This window comes from Gossypium hirsutum, chromosome A11 (genome assembly GCF_007990345.1).
Source record: "Gossypium hirsutum isolate 1008001.06 chromosome A11, Gossypium_hirsutum_v2.1, whole genome shotgun sequence".
In the NCBI taxonomy this organism is placed as follows: Eukaryota; Viridiplantae; Streptophyta; class Magnoliopsida; order Malvales; family Malvaceae; genus Gossypium; species Gossypium hirsutum.
Genome location: NC_053434.1, coordinates 38,463,890 through 38,475,091, shown reverse-complemented (window position 1 = coordinate 38,475,091; position 11,202 = coordinate 38,463,890). Strand labels below are relative to the sequence as shown.

The 11,202-nt window shown below is 32.6% G+C and overlaps 1 long non-coding RNA gene and 1 other non-coding gene across 2 annotated transcripts; both read right to left on the bottom strand.

The window, feature by feature from the left end:
- Positions 1-792: 792 nt before the first annotated feature.
- LOC107897646 (uncharacterized) lies at positions 793-7,055 on the bottom strand. Its single transcript, XR_001684235.2, has 2 exons — positions 6,403-7,055; positions 793-1,108 (listed from the first exon to the last, which is right to left on the bottom strand). It is a non-coding gene; the product is annotated as an uncharacterized lncRNA (long non-coding RNA).
- A 3,294-nt stretch (positions 7,056-10,349) lies between these two features.
- Positions 10,350-10,456, bottom strand: LOC121210625 (small nucleolar RNA R71). The gene has a single exon (XR_005905739.1). It is a non-coding gene; the product is annotated as a small nucleolar RNA R71 (small nucleolar RNA).
- Positions 10,457-11,202: the final 746 nt, after the last annotated feature.

Sequence of the window (11,202 nt, the reverse complement as noted above, 5' to 3'; positions counted from 1 at the left end):
TATCAATTGAACCATATTCGAATTCCCAAAATTAAACACATCACTTTACAAGTACATTATAGTTTTATTAGCTGACCTTATTGTCTAAATATTATGGCATTAAAACTCCTACAATAAATATCATTCATGTAATCAAACCAAATCATCTTATTCCGTAACCGAATATATACCTATACACTTACATTATAATAATTTAAATAATCAACCAATCATTCATGACACAAATATTTTCCTTGTCATTACAAACCGAATCATATGCAAACATGTCATATGCATCATTTATAAATATATTCAATTACTTATCTTTAACCCAATATGAATGTGCACCATTTATCATTTCATTAATAAATAATCGATTCCATGGGACCATATTAGTACTAATTCGTCTAATACTTTACACATAATTATAATCGAACTTTAAAGTAATCAAACTGACGTTAAAAACTGAATCACAAACAAAACATATCATATATTTATTTATGCATAATTTGCCTATCATTAGCCGAATATAAACATCATATTTTACACTTTTAAATATTTCATTATAAGCTAACCAAAACATACCTAAATCATACACCTCAAATACCATTTGAAGTTATACCAAAACACTTAACCAAAACAGTCAAGTAGCATATTCATTTCTTACCTTCACTAACCGAACCTAATAGCCAAATACCAATGATGACATATACATTACTTAACCAATTTAATACATACCATATACCGAACATACATCCATCCGTTATCTCATTACCAAGCCAAATTATAAGTCCAAACATCACACCAAACATATCAAAGAAAAACACACCTTCTAAATTAAGATAATTTTATGGCCTAATATGCATCATGCATTGCATTACTCATTACAAAATCACCAAAACTAAACACATCAAACATATTAACCATGAACATATATAACTGAAATTAAGCATAATGATTAAGCCATTTTCACCTGGCCTAATATATACAACTCAAAATCAAACATAACATAACAAGCCTATACATGCCATATGTTCAAAGTTTCAAACTTATAAACTACCGAAATAACGATCGATAGTGTGATGAACTTCCTTGACTATCCCCAAGCTCATAACTAGCTTTCCAAAATCTATAAAACAATGAACAAGCACACACAGTAAGCATAAATAGCTTAGTAAGTCATAAGCAAATATATCAACAAATGAATATTAACATTATAATATCGCTTGGCCGAATTTAAACAATCACATGTACATATAAATCACCTTTTATAACATGCATAATTTATATAATCATTTCAAGTACTAAACTTACCTTAATTTCATGAACATAACTTCGCACGTACCTAAACCATTTAACTCGATTTCACATTCGATCTTAACTTAACATTGCCTGTTGAACCATTTAGAATCAATAGGGATACTCAGATAGCTCGAAAAACTCATACAGTGCCTATGTCCCAGACGAGGTCTTACATGTACTGAACTATCCATGCCACTGTCCCAGACATGGTCTTACATGAAATCATATACGATGCCAATGTCCCAGACATGGTTTTACACATAAATCTCTAATTGATGCCAACGTCCCAGACGTGGTCTTACACGAAATCACATATCGTAATCCTATGTCATGACATCTGCATCCTAACTATTCCTAAGATTTGTATGGAGCTTTCGGACGTCGCAATTTGATCAATTCAAGCTCGTATGTAATGCTCCCATGCTTAATTCAATTCGGCATATACACATACATTTGTAATAATTCAATTCGGCACTTATAAAATATATACATTCGAATTTAACGACATTTATTTACTTATGAACTTACCTCGAACAAAGACGAACGAACCAAAACAACTATTCAACAACTTTTGATTTCCCCCGATCCAAATCCATTTTCCTCTTTTCTTGATTTAAATTAGTATAAATTAGACTTATTTAATCACATATGTACTCAAATTCACCCAAAAACACATAAAAGGAAAATTTACACTTTAACCCCAACATTTCACATTTTTCACCATTTAGTCCTTATTTCACAAAAACACAAAATACACATAATTTCATTAAACTCTAGTATAGCCAAATTTTGCTAAGGTTCATAGCAGCCCATTTCTTTCATTTATTTCACATTCTGGCCCCTCAATTTACAAAATTTACAATTTAATCCGAAATAGACATTTTTTATCAAAAAACACTTAATTAAACATATTAATCTAACAAAATATTTTTATTTTCCATCATCTAATAACAAAAACCACAAGCTATCATCAATGGTAATTCATGAATACATCATCAAATTAAAAAATTCAAGCATGAGCTAGCTAGTATTCGAAGCAACGATCTCAAAAACGTAAAAATTATCAAAAATCGAACTAGACACATACCTAAGTTGAATAACACAAGGGCCAAACCTAACTTTCTCTTTTCTTTCTTTTTCCTTTGAACTTTTGACCAAAGATGAATGAAAATGCATGGCCATTTGTTTTCTTTATTTTTATTATTACATAATATTAAACATTTACAAATTTAACATAATATTAAACATTTACAAATTTAACTTTATTAATATAATGATAAAACCTATTAATATAAGCCCATTACTGTTCATGCATATTTCCAATGGTTAATTATCAACATAAGGTCCCCACATTATAAAGAACATAGAAACTTAACACTTTAATAAATAGCTAGCCAATTTTACATTTTACGCGATTAAGTCCTTTTATTAAATCAAACACTCAAACGATAAAATTAAATCATGAAAATTTCACACATATAAATTAACATGCTGTAGACACGAAAAATAATATTAAAATATTTTTTTGACTCGAATTTGTTATCTCGAAACCACTATTTTGAATAGGTTCTAAAACGGGCTATTATAAGAGTCTCGCACACTAAGTACCTATAGCATGGCTCAAAGCCAAATCAAGGTAACTTATATCTGAACTACTGATATCATGGCCCAAAGCCAAATCAGCTGATATTCATGGCCCGAAGCCAAATTGGTATAACTCGCACCCAAAATGCTAATATCATGGCCCAAAGCCAACTTAATGTATCCCCTAATGACATGTCACTAGTATCCTAAACTATTCCTAAAGTTCAACCGGGATTTCGAATGCTGAATTACCATCAAGTCATTAACGAACTTATCTGAATTCTCATATTTACAACTTATTCAATGACAAAGAGTTTAAAATACATTTATAATGAAATTTATCACATATGAACTTACCACGGATGTGAAAACGATGGAATGAGTCGATTAGTCAATAACTTTAGTTTTCCCCCAATCTAGATCTGAATTCTACTTTTCTTGATCTAAATATATTCAAAATTAATTTATTTAATAATCTCTCTATTTAAATTAATCCAAAACACACATTTAAGCACATTTACACATTTGCCCCTAATCTTTCACCACTTTTACAATTTAGTATTTATTTCATAAAATCACAAATTAATGAAATTCAAAATATATCCATGCTAATCGAATTACTATAATGCCCTTAACAACCCACATTTATCAACTTTTAACACATTTAACCACACATTTTCACATTTTCACAAATAAATCCCTATTTTGCATTTTTACTCAAAATCACTATACAAAATATATAAATCTAGCTACAAGATTTCGATTTCATCATCAAACATCAAAGAACACATATTTTCATCAATGGAAACTTTCAAAATCTTTAACAGTTTTGAAAAATAGTCCCTAGGCTAGCTAGACCTAATTGCAACGATCTCAAAAACATAGAAATCATTAAAAACGGAGTCAAAATTACTTACCAATTGAGCAATGAAATGGCCAAATGTTTAAAGCCCTAGAATGGCTTTCTTCTTTGCTATATACAGTTATGAAAGAAGAATGAAAACACATTTTTATGTTTTTTTTTATTAATTTAACTTATATTTGCAAATTACTATATTAACCTTATTATAAAACCATTTAAATCATCCATTTAATGACCAATATTGTCCACTTAACATTATAATGGTCTAATTACTACTTAAGGACCCTTAATTTAAGGTTCTATAGCTATTTGACATCTTTAGCTATTAGAACAACACTTTTGCACTTTACATGATTTAGTCCTTTTTTATCAAATTGACTAATCAAACAATAAAATTTCTTAACGAAAATTTCCCACAATCATCATATCATGTTATAAACATTAAAATAATAATAAAATAAATATTTTGACCTCAAATTTGTGGTCCCAAAATTACTATTTCGATTTGACTAAAAACGGGCTATTATAGAGAGTTTATCCCTACCATAAATCAGGGTTTCCTTAAAAGACTTATATGAAAGGGGTCAAATAGCACAATAATAGCATATCCTGATATTCATCATCAAAATCAACCTCAACATTCTTCAGACCATACAAGAGAGTAACAAATTCGCTCATGTAAGCCCTAACAGACTCACCTTTGGCTATATTGAATATGTATAGACAGTGTTTCAACACCAATCAATTAGGCAAAGCCTTGATCATAAGGTGTTAAAATTCCTAATAATGTGTTATGAGAATTTAGTTTCCATGAATGGCTACTAAATTTGGGAATTGGTGACATATAGTATTAAGGTGGTAAATATGTGGTTAATGTGTTAATTTTGCAAAGTTGTAGATAAAGTTGACACATAATTATAAATGAGGAAAATGTGTTAATATACCACCATGGAAAAATTGAAGGATTAATATGTTGTTATCACCATCTTGTTCAACTAATGTACTCAATATATGGTAAATTGTACATGGGCTATAAATGAAAATCTGATTTTGTAAATGAGGTCATAATGACAATAGTAGAAAACTTGCTAATTGTGGCCTGTCGAGACCATGATATGAATAGTGAATTTATATGCTTAAGTTGACATTGTGAATTGATTATATGCAAGGCACTCCAAATGCCTATATATGTGTAGATATACCTTTGAATCCTTAAAATCTATATGAGAATAAATATTGAAATACTGTAAATTCTATAAACTTCAAACTACCTTTGAATGAGTAATGAATATGCTATTAGCCTTTGATCTGATAAGTCATCGATGTTTATAATATATCCTAATAAATTTAGTGAAATAATCATGATATGATTAGCATGCTAATAAGGATTTGATGTGTGTTTATAGTTTTGTTGCCTCCACACCTTGAACATTAATCTTCAAACTCAAAATAAGAACAAATTATCCCAACAACATAAAGGAAAAAAAAAATAACGAGAAAGCCAACAACGAAATTTGAAGAACATACAGGTAAAAGTAGCTAACAACAATAAAATAAATAAATATAAGAACTCATAAAAGAAGCACGAGAAGAAGCATGAAACAATCAAAGGAACCTGACTAAAAAAAGAAGCATGAAACAATCAAAGGAACCTGACTAAAAAAAATAGTTGGGTGTCGAAATTGCTGCTGAAATAGTAGTTCAAGGATCCAAGTGTTAAGGAGTGTGTACAATGGTTGGATTGTTACCTTATCCAAAGGCTTAGGTTTGAATCCCTTTGGAAGTAAATTAATTTATTTTAATCAACCTTAAATTAATATGTTATATAATGATATTTTTAGTGTTATAATTAATATTCTGTCATATATGTTATAATAATTTTTTACAATATACCATATTATACTTTAATACTATAAATACATGATTAAAAAAAAAACAAATTGTTAACACAAAGACTTTTTTGGTGAAATTGAAAATAGGCGATGTTTAAAATTTGAGTTATTGGAAAGGTATTTTGGAAGAAAATTGGAAGAATTCTCTTTAAACTCTGGCAACAATTCCTCTCGTCTGATATTAGAGAAGGGTGATGGTCTCGGGTAGATGTGGACCGCAATACAAAAAAAAGTTCGTTTTAAAGAAGGAAATGGGGAGGAAGATGCTAATATGGAGGTTGTATATGAATCGAGTCCAAAGATATCATGGAAGGATAAACTTCTGGGGATCAATCCTAGAGCGATTGATAAAGAAGAGTTGGGTCCTCCAAGCGCCGACGCTTATGATGATCTTGAATTCATAGAAGAGCACATCCATAGAATTCAAAAATTACTGTTCAAAGAAATGGAACTCATGATAGTCTTGAAATTACTTGGAAGAAACATAGGGTATGGGGCCCCTAATAATCGAATTAGTAGCTTTTAGAATCCTACCAAGCCTTTCCATCTCATGGACATTGAGAATGGATATTATCTAGCTAAATTTCAATCTACTGATGACTATACTAAAGTATTATCACAGGGGCCTTGGTTGATTTATGGGCAGTCTTTGATAGTCCAGCCTTGGAGAAAAGATTTCAACCCCACACAACCTTACCCAAGCACGGTGTTGGCGTGGATAAGGTTACCAGGTCTTCCAAGTTTCTTATACAAGAATAAGATTATTGAAGAAATAGGACCTACCATTGGGAAAGTAGTTCTGTTGGATTTCAACACTGATAGTAGGATTAGAGGCCGGTTCGCTAGGATGGCTGTCTACATTAATTTGGACAAGCCTCTGGTTGCTCGAGTCCTCGTGAATGACAGAAATCATAGAGTTGAATATGAAGCATTGCCGACCATTTTCTTCTCTTGCGGGAAGTACAGCCATACCAAGGAATTATGTGATTCCATACAATCGGTTTTGGGCTCGGAGAAGGTACAGGTGAATGGTACTCCGACGGAGAAGGGGAAAGGAGGATAATCTATAGCTTACGGACCATAGATTGTGGTCGACAGAAACAATCAGCATAATTCTCGGGATGATTTTCCAAACAGAGTGGATATTAAGGGAAAAGGCAAATCGGGTTCCCATTTTGGTGTGGAGGATTTGGGAAAGAAGCTTAATAAAGGAACTGAGGGAGAATTGGCCGAATTTCAGGGGAGATTGAAGGTTGGAGATTTTGTTAAAGAACAGAGTCTTAAATTTCAAGGTAACCCTAATTTGAATAAGAGTATGCGGCTAGGGGGAGATAATTTAGGTGATGGGTCTCTTAATTTACCTTTGGCTGACCCAGTTGTTAATGGGTCATTAGATCAGTCTTCTGATGTAGGGGTTTTAGGTAATGGTGCTAAAGACCCATCTTATGGCAAGTGGGTAAGCGGCCCTAATAGACTTAGTCTATTCTAGGCCAATAATGGCGTGGGCCCAAACTGCACTGACGCAAGCTTTATTCAGACTGACCCAGGGAGTTTTTTTAAGCCCTCCTCTGTTTCTGCTATTAAGACTTCGAATGGCATTGATTTTTATAAATCACTTTCTTCTAATTATTAATATGTCGTGTCTGAATCCTATTTGTTTTGAATAGGGGGCGAATTTAAATGCAGATTCTGCTTTGACTTCCAAATCTATTTCTTCGGTGTCGAAACCAATTGAAGTGCAGGTTGTTAATTATTCTGGTGATTTAAGTCCCACTAAGCACACTGCTGTTACTTTTAAAGAAAAAGGTTCAGCTGATGGTGTCAATCTGGAAAAAGTCCCGTTGCTAAATTCTGGTGATAGCAAGACTCGAATTATGGGGAAAATAATGGGAGGTAAAGAAGAGGGTTTTCGGGCCACTAGAAAAATTAAGAAAATTCCTTATAGGAAAGGGAATAATATTAAAATTAAAAATTCATCTAAATTACCTTTGAGTGGTTCTATGTCCATGTTGGCTCAGTCGATTCCGCCCTTCATAGTGATGACCCTGGTGCAGGTGATTCTAGTGTTGGTAAAAGAATTTAAATTTTGATTGTAATGTTCTAGTTTGATAGGTGTTTTGAAGTTATTTTATTTTTCTATATTTTGGCTTATTTTTTATGGATTCTAATCTTTCATTTTTTTCTTGGAATTGCCAAGGATATGCGAGTAGTAAATTTCTCCGTGTTTTTGGTGAGTATAATTGGAAACATAGAAATTTACGCATTTTTACAAACCCTTTTTAACTTAAAATCATACAGTTTCGATAAAATTCTTGTCGAAAAATAATTAATTTTTATAAAATAATTAAAGTTCACTTAAAATATGAACATGTTGAATTTTAGTTAATTTTTATAATTATTTTTTATGAACTTTGGTTATTTTCGACAGATTTGCACAAAGGGCAAAAAATGGCTTGGCAGACACTACTAGAAGCACAAATCTGAGAAGCAATTTGAAGTATCGAGGTGAACTAAATTTTAGCCTAAAATGGTCCAAAATTAGATGTATTAATTCATAATATAATTAATTTTTATTTATATCCAATTTAATTTGGGTTAATAAATTAATTAATTATGAAAAGGTGGTCCAGTTGAACCAACCTAAGTGAACTGAACCGCCCAAGAAATGGACAGCCCAAAACCGTCCCAAGAGCTGACCCAAATCAGCTTATTAGCTGATTATTTCAGCTTGCAAAGAGGCTCTCGAAGACTTGTTCAAGTTCAATTCAAACCCCTCTACAATTGGTGGCTTTGTAGATATGCCCCAAGCCAAATTTAGCAAAGTTGAAACCATCAACCTTGCCACATGTATGGCCGGCCAAGGGATGGCTCTTTGGCCGCTATTTTTAGCTAATTTTAGCAGCCATCTTCAGCTATAAACCCCCCTTGGCTGATCATTCAACACACCTCAATTCATTCACATCTTTTCTCTCTTCTCTCCACTGTCAATCTTCTTTGTCATTCTAAATTCTCTTGCTCTCTTGCCAATTTCCTCCCTTGGAAAAGGGGTGTTCATCAGCCATTTTGGAGCAACATTGAAGTGTTCTAGCAGCTTTGATCAATGAGGACAACAAAGAACGAAGAACGGAGCAAGCTAGTCAAGCCACGAAAAAACACCGGATTTGATTCTTGTTCCCTATCTCTTTAATTTTTGTTGTTGTTATGATGAACATATCTATGAATATCTATGTTGTTGGGATGGTTAATTTAATCAATTTAGCTTGAATTTAATTTGTGTTAGGTTGATTGCATTTCGTCTTCCTAAATAGGCCTCGATAAGATGCTTGATTAAGTAAAATCATGACTAAGTTATTCTTGCATTACAATTGTTTGGTAACTAATGAATTAATTATTTAAATAGATTGAAATTTTAATTAATAGAAACAGCACTTAATCAGTGCATGTTTAATCAACTAAGGTAGCTGAGGGTTAAATTTGCAATAGTATCTGACGATACAATTGCCTTGCATAACTTGCAAGATTATTGTGATTAAACTGTTTCAAGGTAACGATATTTTGTTACCCCACATAGTCTTTTATGTGCTTATTAAATCGAGTTAATTGTTTGAATTGACATAGGGATATGTTTAAGATATTATTTCAATTTAATAAGTATGTATGCGTTATAACATATTTGCCTATTAAGATTTGTTTAATTGATTGGATTGACATAGAGATATGTCTAAGAGATAAATGGATTTTGGTAGGTGAGTATGTTCATAAGTTAGCAAATTACTGAGTTGCCGTGAATTTATTCGTAACAATATAAACATGAGTTTAAGAATTCTAAGTTAAGAAATGAAATTAATCTTACACAATATGTCATCTTGATTAAAATTATATTTTGAAATCATGCATTTGAGATTTATTTATTTAGTTTACTTAGTTTAAAATCTTAGTTTTTAATCACCCTCTTCAAACAAAATATTTTTCTTCACCAAAGTATTCTAAATAGCATTCATAAATAATTCTTGTCACAGTCCCTGTGGGTATGATAATTCGACATTTGCTTGTCACTTTATTACTTTTTGTGATTATGTACACTTGCACATTTCTGTCATTCCAAGTTTTTGGCACCGTTGCCGAGGACTGTGTTTTAAAAAGTCATTATTTGTGAATTTTTTAGTTTTGTATTGTGGTTTAATTTTCTGTTAGTTTTTCATTTTGATTTAATTTTCTGTTTAAATTATAACATTAATTTTTCAACAGCGAAGAAGACAAGCAAGTTAGAGAAGGATCGAAGAGATGAACTTTGAAAATCCAAATCAAGGAAACGGAGCAAACCCTACTAAAAAATCCTATCCTTATTGCTAATGATAAGGATAGAACTTTAAGATAGTATGTCGTGCCAGTGTTTAATGATCTTAATCTGGGTATTAGGAGACCTAAAATTGAGGCACAATAGTTCGAGCTAAAGCCAGTCATGTTCCAGAAGCTTCAAACAGTGGGTCAATTCAGTGGAATGCCTACTGAAGATCCTCACCTACACTTAAGACTGTTTATGGAGGTGAGTGATTTTTTCAAGTTAGCCAGAGTACCCGAAGATGCATTACAATTGAAGCTGTTCCCATATTCACTAAGGGACAAAGCTCGAGCCTGGTTGAACTCATTGCCACCAAATTCAATTTTGCACATGGCAAGAGTTAGTAGAAAGATTTCTTACGAAGTATTTCCCACCTAGCAAGAATGCTAAGTTGAGGAACAAGATCACTACTTTCCAACAAATGGATGATGAGTCCTTGTATGAGGCATAGGAAAGGTACAAAAAATTATTACGAAAGTACCCTCATCACGGAATCCCACATTGCATCCAACTTGAGACATTTTATAATGGTCTCAATGCTCACACGAGGATGGTAGTGGATGCTTCTGCTAACCGTGCTCTCCTTTCTAAGTCTTATAATAAGGCTTATGAAATCATTGAGAGGATTATCAGCAACAATTACCAATGGCCAACCAATCGAAGGGCGTTGAAAGACGAGTTGCTGGAATACATGAAGTAGACGCTCTTACTTCACTCGCATCTTAGGTATCATCAATATCCTTAATGTTAAAAAATCTTACTACTAATGGGCCTAATAGTTTTGCAGCATTGCCACCAAATCAATTTGAAAGTATCGCCTGTGTCTATTGTGGGGAAGGACATTTGTTTGAAGAATGTCCATCGAACCCAGAATCCGTGTATTACATGGGTAACCAGAACCAAAATCAAGGAAGGCAAGGACTGCAATCCAACTTCTATAACCCATCATGGCAAAACCACCCAAATTTTTCCTAGAGTAACCAATGGGCTGGTACCAGTAACACTTACGCCCAACCTAGAACGAACCAGCCACCTAGTTTTCCCTAACAAGTTCAGAAACCAACTCAAGTTGAACCATCCAGTGGCTTAGAAAATTTGTTAAAGGCATACATGGTGAAGAATGATGCCTTAATTCAAAGCCAAGTAGCTACATTGGAAAACCTGGAAACCCAAATGGGCCAGCTTTCTACTGAACTCAGAAACAAACCACAAGGTGCTTTACATAGTGATACGGAGAATCT